Source organism: Neofelis nebulosa, chromosome 1 (genome assembly GCF_028018385.1).
Source record: "Neofelis nebulosa isolate mNeoNeb1 chromosome 1, mNeoNeb1.pri, whole genome shotgun sequence".
NCBI lineage: Eukaryota > Metazoa > Chordata > Mammalia > Carnivora > Felidae > Neofelis > Neofelis nebulosa.
The window spans coordinates 5,130,119-5,148,226 of record NC_080782.1 but is presented as its reverse complement, the minus strand read 5'-3'; positions in this window follow the sequence as shown (position 1 = coordinate 5,148,226).

Sequence of the window (18,108 nt, the reverse complement as noted above, 5' to 3'; positions counted from 1 at the left end):
GACGCTGAACCGACTGAGCCACCCACGCTCCCCAAAGGAAGACTCTAATTATGCTTGGGATCTGTATCAAGGTAACAAAAATGGAGGCATTTGCAATTAAATCAAACAGCATGACTAACTGCTAGCCTTTGATTCTCCCTGCAAAGCCCATTCCCAGAAATTCCCCAAATTCCATTTCCTAAGCACCAGGAAGTTGGAGCTTTTTAAGAGGCCATTAAATTGTTGGTTACCTCCTGTGTTTGTGCATTAGTTCACTTATCAGTTCCTGCGGTTGTAGTAACTCTCTAGCACATGACTGATTCGCGGATCAGTCAGAAGAAGGTAGGTTATGTGGCAGTTGCAAACGGATCTGGAAATCTCTGTGGCTTTGTGTATAAAGGTTCCTTTGTCCCTCTCACAAAGCCCTCTGTGATTTCAGCCACTTTCTAGGGACTCTGACTTCGGTGACTCAGAGATCCAGGGGAACTGATTCTTACACCTGCACCTGGGTCCCTTGGTTTCCAGCTCACTGCATCAGTGGCAGAGAACCGGAGATCATGCACCTGCTCTTAAGTGCTTTAAAAGTCCAGAGGTGATGCTTATGATTTGGGACCACTGTCCAGAACTTACCACATGGCCCTACCTAAGGGAGGCTGGGAAATGTGGGTATCCTGTCGATAGTCACTGAGCACCACTACATGACATATTGCAAAAATACTTTAAGGTTACTATTTTTGAGGAGGAGCTCTAACCCAGAATTTCCACCCCACTTGTACACTATCCAGGAGAAAATGCAGCCTTCATCAGTAGTATACTGCTGTGTTAGTTCAGTAAATACAAAAGAGAAGGGAGGAGGCAGCTTCCTTCAAAATAAAGTCCTGGAGGAATAGTGTTAAGCTAGGTACCACGATAAACAGATCAGCTCAGACATTTGGGGCAGACAAGGTGTGACCGAGTAGAGAAGTAACAGGCCGTAATAAGCCAGCAGGCAAGAATTGGTGGTAATTCTTCATGGACAATACGCAACGTTACACAGTCATGAACGCAGAGGAGAGGAATTAAAAGAGGCTGAGAGCCTGACGCTCAGCCACTTGTAGGCTCAGTGGAGAAACAGCACCTCCCAGTGATGCTTCCTTGTATATCCGGCAGGACCTCCCGGGCACAGGAGTTCGGATCTCGGCTGTACTGCGATGGTTAAATTCTAGTGAATTTCTGGGCACTTTAAATGGCTTCCAGAAGAACTGGTGAGCTATGAGCTTACATAACTGTCCAGCACGGATGACTTCTCAAGTAACTTTGGGAGCTGACCAGGGACGCTAAAAAGAGATGCAGTGAAACCACAGAATAATCCACACGGCCGGGATATTCCACAGGGGAGCCAGAAAAATAGGGCAGAAGAAGGAAGGTGGGTGATGAGCGAAGGAGGAAAGCAGGATTTGTGAGGATGGATGGCTCAGAAGGAAATCGCTTGTGTGCAGAGCCGACCGGCATGACCAAGTTCAAATGTGATGGGGAGATGTGAAGCATGATCTTCTGGTAGTTTACATGAGACACGAAACGAGTCCTAGGTCCTCCCTGCTTGTCATCCCCACAGACACGTGTACGTGCACACGGGTGCACACGCGCACACACACACACACACAAATGAGTGTCAAGGACAAACATCTCTAACTAACCACGGGGTGCAGCGAGGAGGGAGCCGGGTAAGAAAGGAGAAAAGAGAAGCATCGCCTGATGTCTGGAATGGAGCCTGGCATTCACCACCAGGCACGTCATTCCCATCAGACCTGATGCGACAGAGACCCAACCTCAGACAGGGGTCCTCTGAGACCAAGATGAAGTGAGACAGGGCATGTCCCTTCATAATTTTTGTCTAAGCTCAGACAAAAACAAGGTCCCTGTGCCGCCCACCAGGCACTAACACCCCTGTCTCAGTCACAGTGAATGGCGGCTACCCCCCGCTGCAGTCTACCCTCCCTATTCGTACGATGCAGCGAGACACCCGTCATGGAATTTTCCCTGCTCTCTGATGGCCTCCGGGCTGGAGCAAACACTGCTTTTTTAGATCCTGTCCCAAATCACATACCCAAAGTCCAAATCTTCTGTCCAGTTCTAACACCCTGCAACTGAGACACCCATCGAGTGTTCTCCTCTGCTTCACGGGCAGTAAGTCCACGCTGTCAGCTACAGGTGCACTCCTGGTGGCCTCGGCTGGGCCGTGCGGACAGGGATAAAGCCATCCCAGCTGGACCGCGATAAACCAGATGAGGTGCAGGAAGGTGACTGCACAAACGGTAGGGGAGAGAGGAAGGAGGGAGTGGGAGGGAAGAAAGTAAGAAGCAGGGAGTTCATTGTTTCCAGGACGGCTTCTGCACAGCTGCCCGTTACTCTGTCAGTGCACACCCATGCGAGCACACACACACACACACACACACACACACACGTGTGCGCACACACACACACACACACGTGTGCACACACACACACACACAGCCCACGAGGAAGGGAGTGTATTTGGAAATAAAGAACTGATTCCTGCTTCTTGTCTGCAGCTCCAGAGTGTGGGCCCCACAGATGCATCCAGCCAGGCCGGGCAGGGGAGAGGGCGGAGAACAGCTAAGATGGGCAGAAGCAGATGTGGCGGCAAATACAAATGAACGGCACGCCGTGAAACCTGTTTCTCTCCATACCATGGGGACAGCACATCAGAGAGCTGGAAAACTGCCCCCCAAGAGGCATCAAAGTGTTGTGGGAGCCCGGTTGTCAGAGTCCAGGGCTCAGGACCTGCTTCTGCTGGAAGAGTGGCCACACCCAAGGTTCACCCCAGTCAGGGAGCTGTGAGAATGGCCTGGATTTGTAACAAACAGGACTGGCCTCTACTCCTGCTGGAGCCAAGAAAGCAACAGTGTCGGGGCCAGTGCCAGAACCGTGTGGGGTCAGGATCAAGCTGGTCCCCGTCGGGACCGTGCCTGGCGCTCAGGCCACCCTCGAGCTGACACCACCTCACTCTGGCCATGTGGCAGTGGACACTTGCAAGCTTCGTGGCTCCAAAAGAGAGAGGGGAGGGGAGAGAACCTTCTGTGAAGGGGGACGGCGCCGGGAGAGGGGACTCTGAGGAGCAACTGGGTGTAACGCAAGGAGCGCCCAGAAAAGGCTCGCGATCATATCAGAAACGACTAGAGCATCTGCAACTCAACACCAACAGAAACGTCTACAGATACAACAGAGAAACGGAAAGGGCATGCTACACACGTTTGTCTAAACATGAAGGAAGGCAGCGAAGAAGGCTCAGAGGGGCAGAAACACCGTGAGACACACAGGAAAAAAACGTTGGCCATAACTGCAACCATTTCAATGGATTAAACTCTCCAACCAAAAGGCAGAGGTTGTCGGTGTGATAAGCAAGATCCAACCATCTCCTGCCCACAAGAGATACACGTTAGATTTAAAGATGCAAGTAGATTAAAAGTAAAAAGATGAAAACAAAATATTTATCATGAAAACAGTAACCAAAGGGAGCTGGAGAATTTTGGGAACATCAGACAAAATGGACTTCAAGACAAGATATGTTAAAAGAGCCAAAAAAGGACATTTCATAAAGATACAAGGATGACTCCATCAGGAATACCTAACGACTAGAAGTGTCTTTGCACTTAATAACAAAGCCCAAAAATACACAAAGGAAAAACTATCAGATTGAAAGGAGAAGTAAGCAATTCAAAATAAAATTGGAGACTGTAATACTTCTCTCCACAATTGATTAAAAAAAAATCTACACAAAAATTCAGTGAATTATAGAAGAATTAAATAGCGCTATCAACCAGCTTGACGTAACTGACATATTTAGAATGTTCTGGTATATCCAATGCCAGAACACATGTATGAACACACATGAATTAATTTCCAGGATAGACCATATTCTAGGTCATGAATAGGAATTTTGAAAGATTGAAACTATATAATGAAATTAGAAATTAGAAATCAACGCAGAAAATGATGTGGGAAGCCCCCAGATTGTTGGAAATTAAAGCACACCAAGTCTCCGACAGACCAAAGAAGCACTCACGGGGAAATGAAAGTATCTTGAACAGAAAGAAAATGAGCACAGATGCAAAACTCCTTAAGAAAATAGCAACGACCCAAACTTGGCACTAGATGAGAAGGGCTCCGTACCATGACCAAGTGGGGTTTATTCCAGGAGGGTGAGAATAGTGCCGCGTCTGAAAATCATGACTGTAACAAACCACATAAGGAGGATACAGAACAAAACCCACACGATCATCTCAGTAGATTTTGGGAAATCGTTTGACCAACTCCATCATCCGTGATATAAACTCTCCGAAGACAAGGAATATAAGGGAGGTTCCCCAATCTGACAAAGGAAATTCAGGGGAACCTTGGTTTGCGAGCACAATGCGTTCTGGAAACACGCGTGTACTCCATAGCACTCGAATATCAAAGCGAATTTCAAGAACCATCGGCTCAGTGTGATCATGGGACATTCGGCATATGTACTACTCCTACCAGAAGACATCGCTCATGTATCAACTTAAAATTTGTTAGCAATGTTTGCTCATCTTGTGCAACATTCACAGAACAAGTCACTGGCCATCCAAGGTTTTATCGTATACAAAAACCTACAGCTGACGTGACAGCTGATGATAAGACTGTATGCCCGGGGCGCCTGGGTGGCTCAGTCGGTTAAGCGTCCAACTCTTGGTTTTGGCTCATGTCATGATCTCACGGTTTTGTGGGTTTGAGCCCCCCATTGGGCTCTGTGTTGACAGTGTAAAGCCTGCCTGGGATTCTCTCTCTCTCTCTCTTTCTCTCAAATAAATAAATTAATTAAAACTTTTACTTTTCAGGACATATAGGTAAGATAGTAAAAACACAAGCCACAAACGGAGAGAAAGTATTTGCAAATGACGTATCTGATAAAGGACTTTTCTCAGACTATATAAAGAACGATCACAACCCAGTAATAAGACAAGAGGTCCAATTTTTTTTAAATGGGCAAAAGACTGGAAAAGACATTTCACCAAAGATCATGGACACCGTTAGCCGCCAGGGAAGTCAACATATTGACTTCATATTCCCATTATGAGATACTACATATTCCCATTAGAAAGACTGTAATCAAGGGGCGCCTGGGTGGCGCAGTCGGTTAAGCGTCCGACTTCAGCCAGGTCACGATCTCGCGGTCCGTGAGTTCGAGCCCCGCGTCAGGCTCTGGGCTGATGGCTCGGAGCCTGGAGCCTGTTTCGGATTCTGTGTCTCCCTCTCTCTCTGCCCCTCCCCCGTTCATGCTCTGTCTCTCTCTGTCCCAAAAATTAATAAATAAATAAATAAATAAATAAATAAATTAAAAAAAAAAAAAAAAGAAAGACTGTAATCAAAACGATTAAAACTAGAAAGAAGTGCAGCAAGGATGTGGAGAACACAGAGCCCTCATCACTTGCCAGGCGGAACGTAAGGAAAACAGTTCAGTAGCTTCCTTAAAAGTTATACATACGACACAACCCAGCTACTCTACCCCTAGGTATCTATCTACCCAATGAAGACACGGACATATGCACACAGCGGCAGCATCCATAACAGCCGGAAACTGTCTAACATCCACCAGGAAGTAAATGAACACAGTGAGGTACGTCCGTACACTGGGGTTCGGCGCAGAGCTAAGGAAACAAACCTCTGACACACCTCACACAAGGAGGGAGCTCGCGGCATTATGCTGAGTGAAAGGAGTCAGACACATAGAGCTCAGATGGCATGATTCCGATTATGCGAACGTGGCTAGAGAAGACAAAAACACGGAAACCGAGGGGCCCTAGCTGGCTGCAGCCAGGAGTGCGGGTGGGATACACCGAACTTTTGGGGGAGATGGAAGTTTCCTAAAACTGGATTGTGGTGATGGCTGCACAAGGGCGTATTACTAAAACACCACTGAACTGTGCATTTATGGTGCATGAATTGTGTTGTGTAAATTATAATTCAATAAGCTGAAAAAAAAAAAACCTGCAGACAATGCTCATGCAGTCAAGGGTGTGTTATAAAAGGCTTTGAAGACTCATTAGATGGTTCCTTCTTCAGGAAATTATTGTTATTACTAAACTGGTGTCCAGGAAAGCTGAACGGTCTGTACCTATCAGTAAATTCATTTGCAAGACGTGCCTGTATCCTAACGTGTGTCTAGAGGAGGCGTCTGTTCTGTTGCATCTATGGGCCAGCTGGGTCATGGGCCAGCTGGGTCATGGGCCAGCCGCTCAGCCACAGACCTAGATGGGAAGATTACGTGTCACAGCTCCCGCGACGGGCAAGGTGGCATCTAAGGTGATCGGTGAGTCTTATTAGCAAAACGCTCTTTTCATCAGGTACTAAAACACGTTTGCTTGGACATTGTCGTCTGGGCACCGAAAAGGGGCTGTGAAACACAAGATAAAGAGTATTTGCTCCAACTGTCACCAGGATGGGCCTGATAGCATTGGCGCTGGGAACAAAGAACGGCCTGTGACAGCAGCCTCCTCTGAGCGTCAGACCAGGCTTCCTGCACACAACAGTGCCTCCTACTGCACATGCTTCTAATAACACTGATGATCACCGAGCGCTTCCTCCCAGAGATTTCAAGCCATCACATGTAAATTACAGCCACCGTAGTGAAATCAGGCTCTTCCACATACTGGAAGATGGACGTAGAGGAGTACTGGCACATGTTTAACCACAGACACCCCTGAGGAGAAAAAGGACCTAATTTGTAGCATTTGCTGATGGTCACGACACAACACTGCCACCACGGCCGATTCGAAGCTACTGATGTGATGCCACTGAATACGGAGTTCGAACGAGATGTTCACAGTGGCTGTGAATGGTGCCAGCACACCTATGCCCAGGGACACAGGGACACAGACTCTAATTTTTTTTATTATTTTAAAACCTTTACTTTTGAGAGAGAGAGAGAGAGAGAGAGAGAGAGAGAGAGAGGCAGAGTGTGAGCAGGGGAGGGGCAGAGAGAGGGGGAGACGCAGAATCGGAAGCAGGCTCCAGGCTCTGAGCTGTCAGCGTAGAGCCCAACACAGGGCTGAGAGTCACAAACTGCAAGATCATGACCTGAGCTGAAGTCGGATCTTAACCGATTGAGCCACCAGGCGCCCCCAGAAACCTGAGACTTAACTAAGACAGCCAGGCCAGCTAGGGTTGCACAATTCAGCCACATCGCTCTTTGCAGACTGTGCCCTGAGCAGGCCCAATGTTGAGCTCAACGTCCTGAGACCTAACCAAAGGTTCTCACAGTTCTGAGGTTCTTGCAGTTGTAAGGTTTTTGAGTTGATCTTGCTACCAGACAGAAGCTCTGTTGTTGGAGAGCCTCACCCAGTTACAACAGATCCACTAGCCAGGGACTCTCATTTCTCCAAAGGCGGTACTGAGTTCCACGTCCTTGGGAGCAACCATCTGACAATGGCTAAGGAAGATCATGTTTTGTCTCTGAGCCAGGGGCACATGGCCAGGGCTTGGCCAGCAGCCAAGGGTGGTGGTAAACAGGTGGGGATTAAATGTAACTGTTGCTGATGCCCAGGATCAAAGATTCATACACTACACACCTGCTTATTGGTGCCACAAGGCTTCCAAGCTCCAAGACAGGAAAGATGAGCAAGTCTCAAAGTAAGACGGCCGTCACACAGGGCATGGGGTTCACAAAATACCCGTCCCCACTCCCCCCAGGTCAGTGATGGCTCCCGCAGTCGTGGGGACCCCAGTTAGGAATCTTGGATCTCTGCACATGAGTGATGGTGGGTCCAGACCTCAGACGGGCAGGCATCATCAATGCGCTTTTCCATTAGATTCTCAGGGTCGCTCAAAGGCTAGCAACGAGAGACACCGTCTCTGCAGAAATGACAGAAAAAAACCTCAAAACTTCCAGAGAATGAGGACACTTTATAACTTTGCTGTTCTGGCTTAGCTTAGAAAAACTAGCCATATTATTACCCTGTAAAGATGCTTTCAAATATAAAAGACATTTGTAAGCTAGATTTTGATTTTGAGCTTTCTCTAAACCATATGAAGAAAAACTCCCGTCTTAAAACGATCGTTGCCAGAAAAGGTTCAAAATGGGGACTGGGGGGTTGAAGGGATGGTCGCACTCAACAATTCGGTATTTATGTATCATCTGACATCTGCAAAGTGCTTTGCAACCAGCTTTTCTTATCTCCACTCACAGGCTGTGCAGGCAGGTCAGCAATGGTCCCTCCTATCTTCTCAGAGAGGGAAGTAGGACAAGGTGATCCTTAGATTAGGATGCAGTAATTCCAAATAAAGCTGACAATAAGTGACAACCATTTCATTCTATTCAGATTGCCACTTTTGAAAGTTGTTGATAGAAGGAAATTTTGTCCATTGCGTCAACAGAAGAGTGATAGTGTTTTTCTTCTTATCGTATAGAAGCCAGACAATCAAAATTCATATCTAAAAATAGCACCACCAACAAAGGTCAAAAAGAGCTACTGCTTTAATTAGTACTTGGGGACACAGCTTTTGTTATTTAAAAACAGAGAGGGCACCTTGGACTTTGGCTCAGGTCATGATCTCACTGTTGGTGGGATCAAGCCCTGCATTGGGCTCTGTACTGACAGCTCGGAGCCTGGAGTCTGCTTCGGATTCTGTGTCTCCCTCTCTCTCTCTCTGCTCCTCCCCTGCTCGTTCTCTCTCTCTTTCTCTCTCAAAAGTAAATAAACATTAAAAACATAATAAAAAATAAAAACAGAAATAGAAAGTTGTGTGTGCGTGTTCTCCATTCTAGAGAAACAGACTTTAAGACCACAAACCATAACAAACACAAAAAATGTTTCAACTATCGCAAGTTACAGAGCAAGCGCATCAGCCAACAAGGAAGTTGTCCAGCTCTCCATCCTACCAGAGAGCTGAGGGACTAACCAGCAGGAAGACACTTGTCTTTGCTACATTAACTGAGCCCCTGCCTTTAGCACCATTCGAGCTCATGCATGGCAAACCTTCCTGCTGACAGGGAGGGGAAGGACATCAATCAGTGACCCAACTTACATCTCATATACATATTTATGAGACCTGGGATAAGCTACACGGTGGTAGGCAACAGAAGAACCTAGTTTAGTCAGATGGACGGTGAAAGGCATTCTAAGAAAGTGACATTGAGCTGAAATCTAAAGGCTGAGTTAGTGTTAACAGGGAACAAAGGGAGGAGGAGAAGAGCATGTTCCAAGGCCCTGTGGTGGAGGCTGCATAATTTGCTGCAGGAATTAAAAAGAGGCCAAAGGTCCACAGCTTTGTAACAAAGGGGTGAGGACAGGAGGGAAAGGAGCTCTGATTCCAGAAGTTAAGAGGCAGTTCTGGGAGCCGATGACAGCCCACAGAGGCCAGGGCTTAGCAGGTTGGTTTCTGGAGCTGAGCTCAACTGCCACTTAGTAGCAAGCACCATTCACAAGTCCCATGGGACCTCTGTGCGGTTCCTCTCCTGTAATCTGGTTTCTGCCTTGCAAGGTTGTTGCAAAGATTCAGTGCTCCGTTTCCTATAAAGCACTTTACACACAATTTGATCATTTTTATTTACAGCCTTTCACTGACATCCTCTTACCTTTAGGCCACTGTTTCTTAGCCTAGATTCTGTGGGGCACTGGCTGGTACCACGCTCCAAGCAAGGGTACCCTGATTAAATGAGTTTGAGAAGCACTGTGCATCGGCAAAGTAAAGAATCCTCTGAAAGTCCCCCAGTTAAAAAAAAAAAATTAACTTTCTCAACTGAGAGTGTACAACACGTGATGACCCCATGTCACTCACTTTTTGCTGGAGGCAGTGCTGTCACCTTTAATAACCAATGTCCCTAAGTCCACAAAAGTTGCATGAGGAAAATTGAGAGGCACCAGCCAAGATTGATTTTAGACTCTGGCTTGTGCATTTGCAAGGCTGCAGCAGAGAAATTTCCAGGTTGTCATTTAGAAAACAAACCATTTCAAAGCTCCTATTTATAACCCATTCTTTTTTTTTTTTTTTTTTTTTTAATTTTTTTTTTCAACGTTTTTAATTTATTTTTGGGACAGAGAGAGACAAAGCATGAACGGGGGAGGGGCAGAGAGAGAGGGAGACACAGAATCGGAAACAGGCTCCAGGCTCCGAGCCATCAGCCCAGAGCCTGACGCGGGGCTCGAACTCACAGACCGCGAGATCGTGACCTGGCTGAAGTCGGACGCTTAACCGACTGCGCCACCCAGGCGCCCCTATAACCCATTCTTAAGCAATCGTCACTTCTCAGAATCTTTTCCTGACCCATAGCTAAAGTTCTCAGTTTATTCAGAAGATGGCTTTCAGGGAACAGGTTTGTGTTACTAGAACAATATGACCCTGTTAGTAGCTTCGTTTCACCGGAGGCTCAGTTTTCTCATCTGTATACTCTGGTGTCAGACGAGGTGATCTAAGAGCCCCTTGAACACAAGGATTATCTGATTCTCTGTTAAAATTTTTCCAGGTTGCATGTGTTATGTTCTTAGGTAATTAACTGAGACCAGCCCAGTCTCCATATGAGTGGACAGACACACTTCCATCCACAAATGGACAAAACAGTAGTGTGGTAGGGTCCCCTCCCTAAGGAAAGGGGGGGGGGAACAAACCTCAAAGCAACCTGGCTATATGCTCATGACCTTGTAACATGAGACCACTTAACCAGACTGCATTTTGTGTGTTACCATATACAGGAGACAAAGAAGTAGAAAATATATTTTAAAAAACTATGCCACTTGGTATTCGGGGCTCAGTTCTCCTGGTACGAACCCAGCTGAGCGGAGTCGGCAGGAATAAAGTTGCTTCCTGGAAAAAAAAAAAAAACCTTGGGGTTATGACTCTCTGTGCGAGAATCCTGCTGTACTAGGTCTTTGACTCTCTGCCTTCCCATTATTTTGTCCATCTCAGCAGCACTGAAGAATTTCACCAAATGCACGACCATGATCACTTTCACAATTTTCTGTGTCCATTTTTTAGAAACACATTAAATACAGAGAAGTGCAAGATGTAATACAAAATAAATAAGACATGAAAGCATAATATACAGCCTGGGGAATATAGTCAATAACATTGTGTTAACTTTGCAAGGTGACAGATGGTAACTGACACTTACTATGGTGACCATTTCACAATGTATACAAATGTTAAGTTACTATGTTACACACCTGAAACTAACATAATAGCGTATGTCAATCATACCTCAAAAAATTAAAAACAAAAAAACCAAAAACAAAAACATGAAGGAAAAGTACCCAAATGTTAACATCTGTTAAATCATGGATGACTATGCCTGTGTATTTTTCTCCATGTTTTTAAATCCTCCGGAATTTAAAAATTATGACCTTCAGTAAGTGATAAACTTCTGTTAATGGTGATCTCACCGAAGTCGGCTCATCTGTGCTCTTCATCATGTCCTCAAGGCGTAAACTTACAAATAGAAATACAATCTTGTTTCTTGCCCTGCAAAGTTCAGGTTTGGCCAATTATCTCCTAGATGCAAGCATTATTTACTTAATAGCAACCAGGAGTTAAACCATACCCAAGCTATCTACTTCCAAAATTAATTCCATAAGCTTAACTGTCAGCATCCCAGGAAGAGACATTTCTCCACCAACTTTATCCGAAAGGAAGACATACTTCATAATGGTCCACCTAAACCACCTTGAGAATGGTCACAAGCCAAAATGCCATTTTGTTTTTATTGATCATAAACAGTCAAAGATACACAGTAAAACATCTCAAACTCTGTCCAAACTATGGCAAACTTTGAATCAAGCTGGATTCTGGTTGAAGCCAGCGATGTTCACCTTTCTGGGAATATGCTCTTTGTAGCATTTAATTATATGCAAACAAATGAGGCTCTAATTAAAGGACTTCTTACATTTTTTCTTTGTGTAGAAGAAAACTTAGAAATTTTCAACCAAATGTGAACTAGCAGGACCCCAGGCTCACTTGGCTAAGATTAAGTTGGAGAGCCCTGGAAATAAAACACCAAGCAATGGAGGTTGGACAGTGCTGTTTTGAACTCCGGGGAGAGTGGATTGGGGCTGGGGCAGGGGCAGCCTGGGAGTTGAGGAAGGACTTAGGGGAGTTCAGCTTGCATGTGTCAGTCATTGTGTTGAAGCAGCAGCCACCCCCAAAACTGGGGCAGCTCTAGGCCATGGTCTGGAGGCCACAGGAGGAACTTTGGGACCAGGTGCTCTGTGCTTACAAAGAGTTGGCAACCTGAGTGGAGACAGACCGACTTCCGGCAGTAGCTGTCCATCTGCCCCGGGGCTGGTGAATTCCAATCACCTCCTGCCTGGGCCAGGGCAGTGAAGTCGGGCCTTTCTCATACTCTCGGCTGATGGGGGGTGGGCAACACAGGGGGAAAGGCAATTTCAGGACGAAGAAGAAAAGAGGCAACACTGTTGATAGGCATGCCATCTTCTCAAGAAAAGCTTATTGGATGACAGACTCTGCCAGAAGCAGAAACATCAGACGAAGCATTTACAACTAGACCAATGGACATTTGAAAATAAATAGGCAATACGTTAGCAATACGAAACAAAAAGAAAAAAATCAGAGAACAGAAGAAACATCTTGTATGAATAGCTGAAACAGAGAATGGAATGACTAGGCAGAATAGCAGGATGGATGCAGCAGAGGAATAATAGAATAACAACTAGATGATAGAGTATTGCAAGAATACCAATCCCAGGAAGGGGAAATGACAGAATTAGAAAATGCAGAAAAATTGAAAGTGATATGGAGAAAAGAAAAAATGCACAGAAATCTAAACACAAGGAGGCTTGGGGGGAAGGGCGGCGGGGGAGGGGGGGCGCTGGTAATTAAAATGAGATGAGTAAATGTTTGAAGCAATGTTCAAAAAAAAAAAAAAATTCTCCAGAATTAGAAAACAAAAATAAAGCAATGGTTCATATTGAAAGTTTTCATGGAGTACCAAAGAAGAAAATAAATTAAATATATGTTAATGAAATTTCAAAATATCAGATAAAAAGACAAACTTCAAAGCCTCCTGAAATAAAGAATATATCATATACAACTGGGGCGCCTGGATGGCTCAGTTGGTTGAGCGTCTGACTCTTTGATTTTGGCTCAGGTCATGACCTCAGGGTTGTGGGACTGAACCCATGTCAGGTTCTGTGTTGAGTGTGGAGCCTGTTTGAGATTCTCTCTCTCTGTCTCCCTCTGCCCCTCCCCCACTTGTGCACGCTCTCTCTCTCTCTCTAATAAAATTTTTTAAATATTAAAAAAAAAGAATTGTATCAATATCAGATTTTAGCAACAATGGATGCAAGAAAAAACCATGGAGTGTTTTCAAAATACTGAGTCTCCTAGGTTGTTAAATCAGGTAAGACTATCAGGAGGCTTAGGGGCGCCTGGGTGGCTCAGTCAGTTGAACATCCCACTCTTGATTTTGACTTGATTTTGACTCACTTGATTTTGACCCTGATCCCAGGGCCGTGGGGTCGAGTCCTGAGTCAGGCTCTGTGTTGAGCGTGGAGCCCGCTTGAGATTCTCTCTCCCTCTGCCCCTCCCCTACTCTCTTTCTTTCTCTCTTTCTGAAATAAGAATAATAGAAGAATATCGTGAGGTTTATAAAATCTTGGAAATGTGGCTACCAGAGATCCAAGTTGATGAAGCTTCTAGATGAAGCACTTAAATAAGAGAAGAGACAAATCCAGGAGATGCTGCTAGTTATACACGATGATGTAAGAAATAAACTTGATCAAATACCGTGGTAAAGTTTGCTGTTATCTTTATTAAACCATCAGCAACAGGGGCGCCTGGGTGGCTCAGGTGGTTGAGCCACTGACTCTCGATTTCTGCTCAGGTCATGATCTCGGGGTCGTGGGATCAAGCCCCACATGGGGCTCTGGGCTGACAGTATGGAGCCTGCTTGGCATTCTCTCTCTCTCCCTCTCTCTCTGCCCCTCCCCTGCTCACTCTCTATCTCTCTCTCTTAAAAAATTAATAAACTTTAATAAATAATTAAGTAATCATTAGCAACAAAAAAGGTAAAATATGCCCCAAATTATACAGAATCAATAATGCAGATCCTTGCTGTTTAATACAAAAGCCACTCGCCATATGCAGCTATTTAAATTTGAGTTAAGTAAAATGAAATGAAATTTTAAAGTCCGTTCCTCCATCATACTACCACAATTCCTGTGATCAGCAGCCCTATTTGAGTGCACGGTACCCCATCAGGCAGCATCGACAGAGAACATTTCCAGCATCACAGAAAGTTCTGTTAGCCAGCCCTGAAATACACAGTATCGATATGATGCCGTGTCTGTAGGAAAGATGAGACCAGTGACTATGAGAGAGTTCGAGAGTTCTAGTCTCATTACAGAAGAAATTAAAGTACCATTTTTTCAAATGTAGAAAGATTAAAAGTGCAGATAGGCTTTGCATTAAGTTTCCCTCCCCCCAAAATATAATTAAATCACAATAATTAAAGTCTTGGCTTTCTTGCGTTGTTTTTATTCCTCGCTGATTTAGGCATTTTTCCAGAACAATTTCATTGGTTCCAAAAATAGCCCTTCTTGGGATAAAATATTACTTAATAAATTCTTGCATATAAAAAGGCCCCGCATCTTATAAATATTTCATACACGTTTGCCAGTTTAGTTGTTTTTCTAAAGATATTTTTTTATTATTCTTTCTTTGTTTAAAATGTCCAGAACCATGAATATATCACATCCTGGGACTGCAAGATAAGGAATGTTTTTCTCTAGTCACACTGTTCTCTACGCCTGGGTTCGCCCTACTGTATAACTCAACTCCTTGGCCTGTGGACAGCTGTCCTGCGGCCATCAGGGCCTCGGGGCCGAGCTGTAAGGGTCTGAGTTTCTGCCTCAGGAAACCCTCAACTGAGGGCAAGCATCATATGAGCCTTGTTCCCAGATGTAGGTGGATTCAGGGAAAGGCGGGCTCCTGCGGGCTTAAGATGACAATTTGTGCTTTTCTCCTCACACAGAACTCATGTTTTATCCTCATGGAACTCATTTATTCAGCAAATAAATTTTGAGGATCAATCCAGCTTCCTGTCCTCCAAGAGGTGAGACAGGAGTCCGTGATGCCCACTAACAGCTTCAGAGGCCACTTTGAGCACGGGTGTCACGGTGGTGCACTGAGTTTCCAATTCCCACCATGACTGCGAGCTCCCTCCTCTCCCTTCCTTCCTCTGGGCTCCCCTTCTTAGGTGTCACAGTTCTTGCAAATCTCCCGGCAGAGTCTAACCAGGCGAGCCTATACGTGAGCACATATACCCTTTTTAGACTTTCAGACCTTGACCCTCACAGTTCAAGATGAGATCTATGTGCATCTGGAAGACTAACCATCACAGTCTCCTGTGATATTTTTCCCTGGGGACCAGGAGGCCTTTCCACTAAAAATGCTTAGTGACCTCACTACAACCCCAGGGTGGGAGCAGCCAATGCAGTGTGCCTTTCACGACAGGTGAGCCACAACATCTATCACCAAAGACTTGTCAACTAAGAAAACTAACACTTGCAAGGGCTAGTGTATCCTAGATGCTTGGTGTGTGTTAATTCAGTTAACTAGGAAACGAGGTGGCAGGCAGCACGATTGAGCCCTCAGTGAGTTCTAAGTACTGTGTACCTGTTAATTAAATTAAATGACTTTCATAAAACTCACAAAACCCATGGAAGTTGTTACCACGTTCTGGCCCATTTCACAGATGGAAAGAGTCACCTTGCTGGGCATACGGCCCGTGAGCGGATGCAGGGATGTGCACCCAGGAAATCTGAGTCCAGGGCACATTCTCAAGACAACCTCAAGCTATACCACCAAGAAGATTGGTAAGATTTTGACTTAGAGTGCAATGACAACTACTGTGATACATAAATCCTGCCCTGTGCTTTTGGAGTGACAAAGTGGAAGCGGTCACTTCCAGCGGAGGGAATCAGGACACTTTAGGACGCATGGCCAGTGGCCCCAAGACAAGAGTGAGAGACAGAAGTAGAGAAATAATTTCCACTAAATTGGACGGCCTGTGTGATCTCAGCACATGGGAACACCCCCAGATTGCCAGCTCTGCCTTCAGGCAGCACCACACCCCACCAGAACCCATCCTTGACACTTTCCTGCTCCCTCGGGGGAATTGGTGCACCCCTCGCTCCCAACCTGGAAGCCACTTCCCCTCGCTCCCAACCTGGAAGCCACTTCCCCTCGCTCCCAACCTGGAAGCCACTTCCCCTCGCTCCCAACCTGGAAGCCACTTCCCCTCGCTCCCAACCTGGAAGCCACTTCCCCTCGCTCCCAACCTGGAAGCCACTTCCCCTCGTTCCCAACCTGGAAGCCACTTCCCCTCGCTCCCAACCTGGAAGCCACTTCCCCTCGTTCCCAACCTGGAAGCCACTTCCCCTCGCTCCCAACCTGGAAGCCACTTCCCCTCGCTCCCAACCTGGAAGCCACTTCCCCTCGCTCCCAACCTGGAAGCCACTTCCCCTCGTTCCCAACCTGGAAGCCACTTCCCCTCGCTCCCAACCTGGAAGCCACTTCCCCTCGTTCCCAACCTGGAAGCCACTTCCCCTCGCTCCCAACCTGGAAGCCACTTCCCCTCGTTCCCAACCTGGAAGCCACTTCCCCTCGCTCCCAACCTGAAAGCCACTTCCCCTCGTTCCCAACCTGGAAGCCACTTCCCCTCGCTCCCAACCTGGAAGCCACTTCCCCTCGTTCCCAACCTGGAAGCCACTTCCCCTCGTTCCCAACCTGGAAGCCACTTCCCCTCGTTCCCAACCTGGAAGCCACTTCCCCTCGCTCCCAACCTGGAAGCCACTTCCCCTCGTTCCCAACCTGGAAGCCACTTCCCCTCGCTCCCAACCTGGAAGCCACTTCCCCTCGCTCCCAACCTGGAAGCCACTTCCCCTCGCTCCCAACCTGGAAGCCACTTCCCCTCGCTCCCAACCTGGAAGCCACTTCCCCTCGCTCCCAACCTGGAAGCCACTTCCCCTCGTTCCCAACCTGGAAGCCACTTCCCCTCGCTCCCAACCTGGAAGCCACTTCCCCTCGTTCCCAACCTGGAAGCCACTTCCCCTCGTTCCCAACCTGGAAGCCACTTCCCCTCGCTCCCAACCTGGAAGCCACTTCCCCTCGCTCCCAACCTGGAAGCCACTTCCCCTCGCTCCCAACCTGGAAGCCACTTCCCCTCGTTCCCAACCTGGAAGCCACTTCCCCTCGCTCCCAACCTGGAAGCCACTTCCCCTCGCTCCCAACCTGGAAGCCACTTCCCCTCGTTCCCAACCTGGAAGCCACTTCCCCTCGCTCCCAACCTGGAAGCCACTTCCCCTCGTTCCCAACCTGGAAGCCACTTCCCCTCGCTCCCAACCTGGAAGCCACTTCCCCTCGCTCCCAACCTGGAAGCCACTTCCCCTCGCTCCCAACCTGGAAGCCACTTCCCCTCGCTCCCAACCTGGAAGCCACTTCCCCTCGCTCCCAACCTGGAAGCCACTTCCCCTCGTTCCCAACCTGGAAGCCACTTCCCCTCGTTCCCAACCTGGAAGCCACTTCCCCTCGCTCCCAACCTGGAACCCACTTCCCCTCGTTCCCAACCTGGAAGCCACTTCCCCTCGCTCCCAACCTGGAAGCCACTTCCCCTCGCTCCCAACCTGGAAGCCACTTCCCCTCGCTCCCAACCTGGAAGCCACTTCCCCTCGTTCCCAACCTGGAAGCCACTTCCCCTCGCTCCCAACCTGGAAGCCACTTCCCCTCGCTCCCAACCTGGAAGCCACTTCCCCTCGCTCCCAACCTGGAAGCCACTTCCCCTCGCTCCCAACCTGGAAGCCACTTCCCCTCGCTCCCAACCTGGAAGCCACTTCCCCTCGCTCCCAACCTGGAAGCCACTTCCCCTCGCTCCCAACCTGGAAGCCACTTCCCCTCGCTCCCAACCTGGAAGCCACTTCCCCTCGCTCCCAACCTGGAAGCCACTTCCCCTCGCTCCCAACCTGGAAGCCACTTCCCCTCGTTCCCAACCTGGAAGCCACTTCCCCTCGTTCCCAACCTGGAAGCCACTTCCCCTCGCTCCCAACCTGGAAGCCACTTCCCCTCGCTCCCAACCTGGAAGCCACTTCCCCTCGT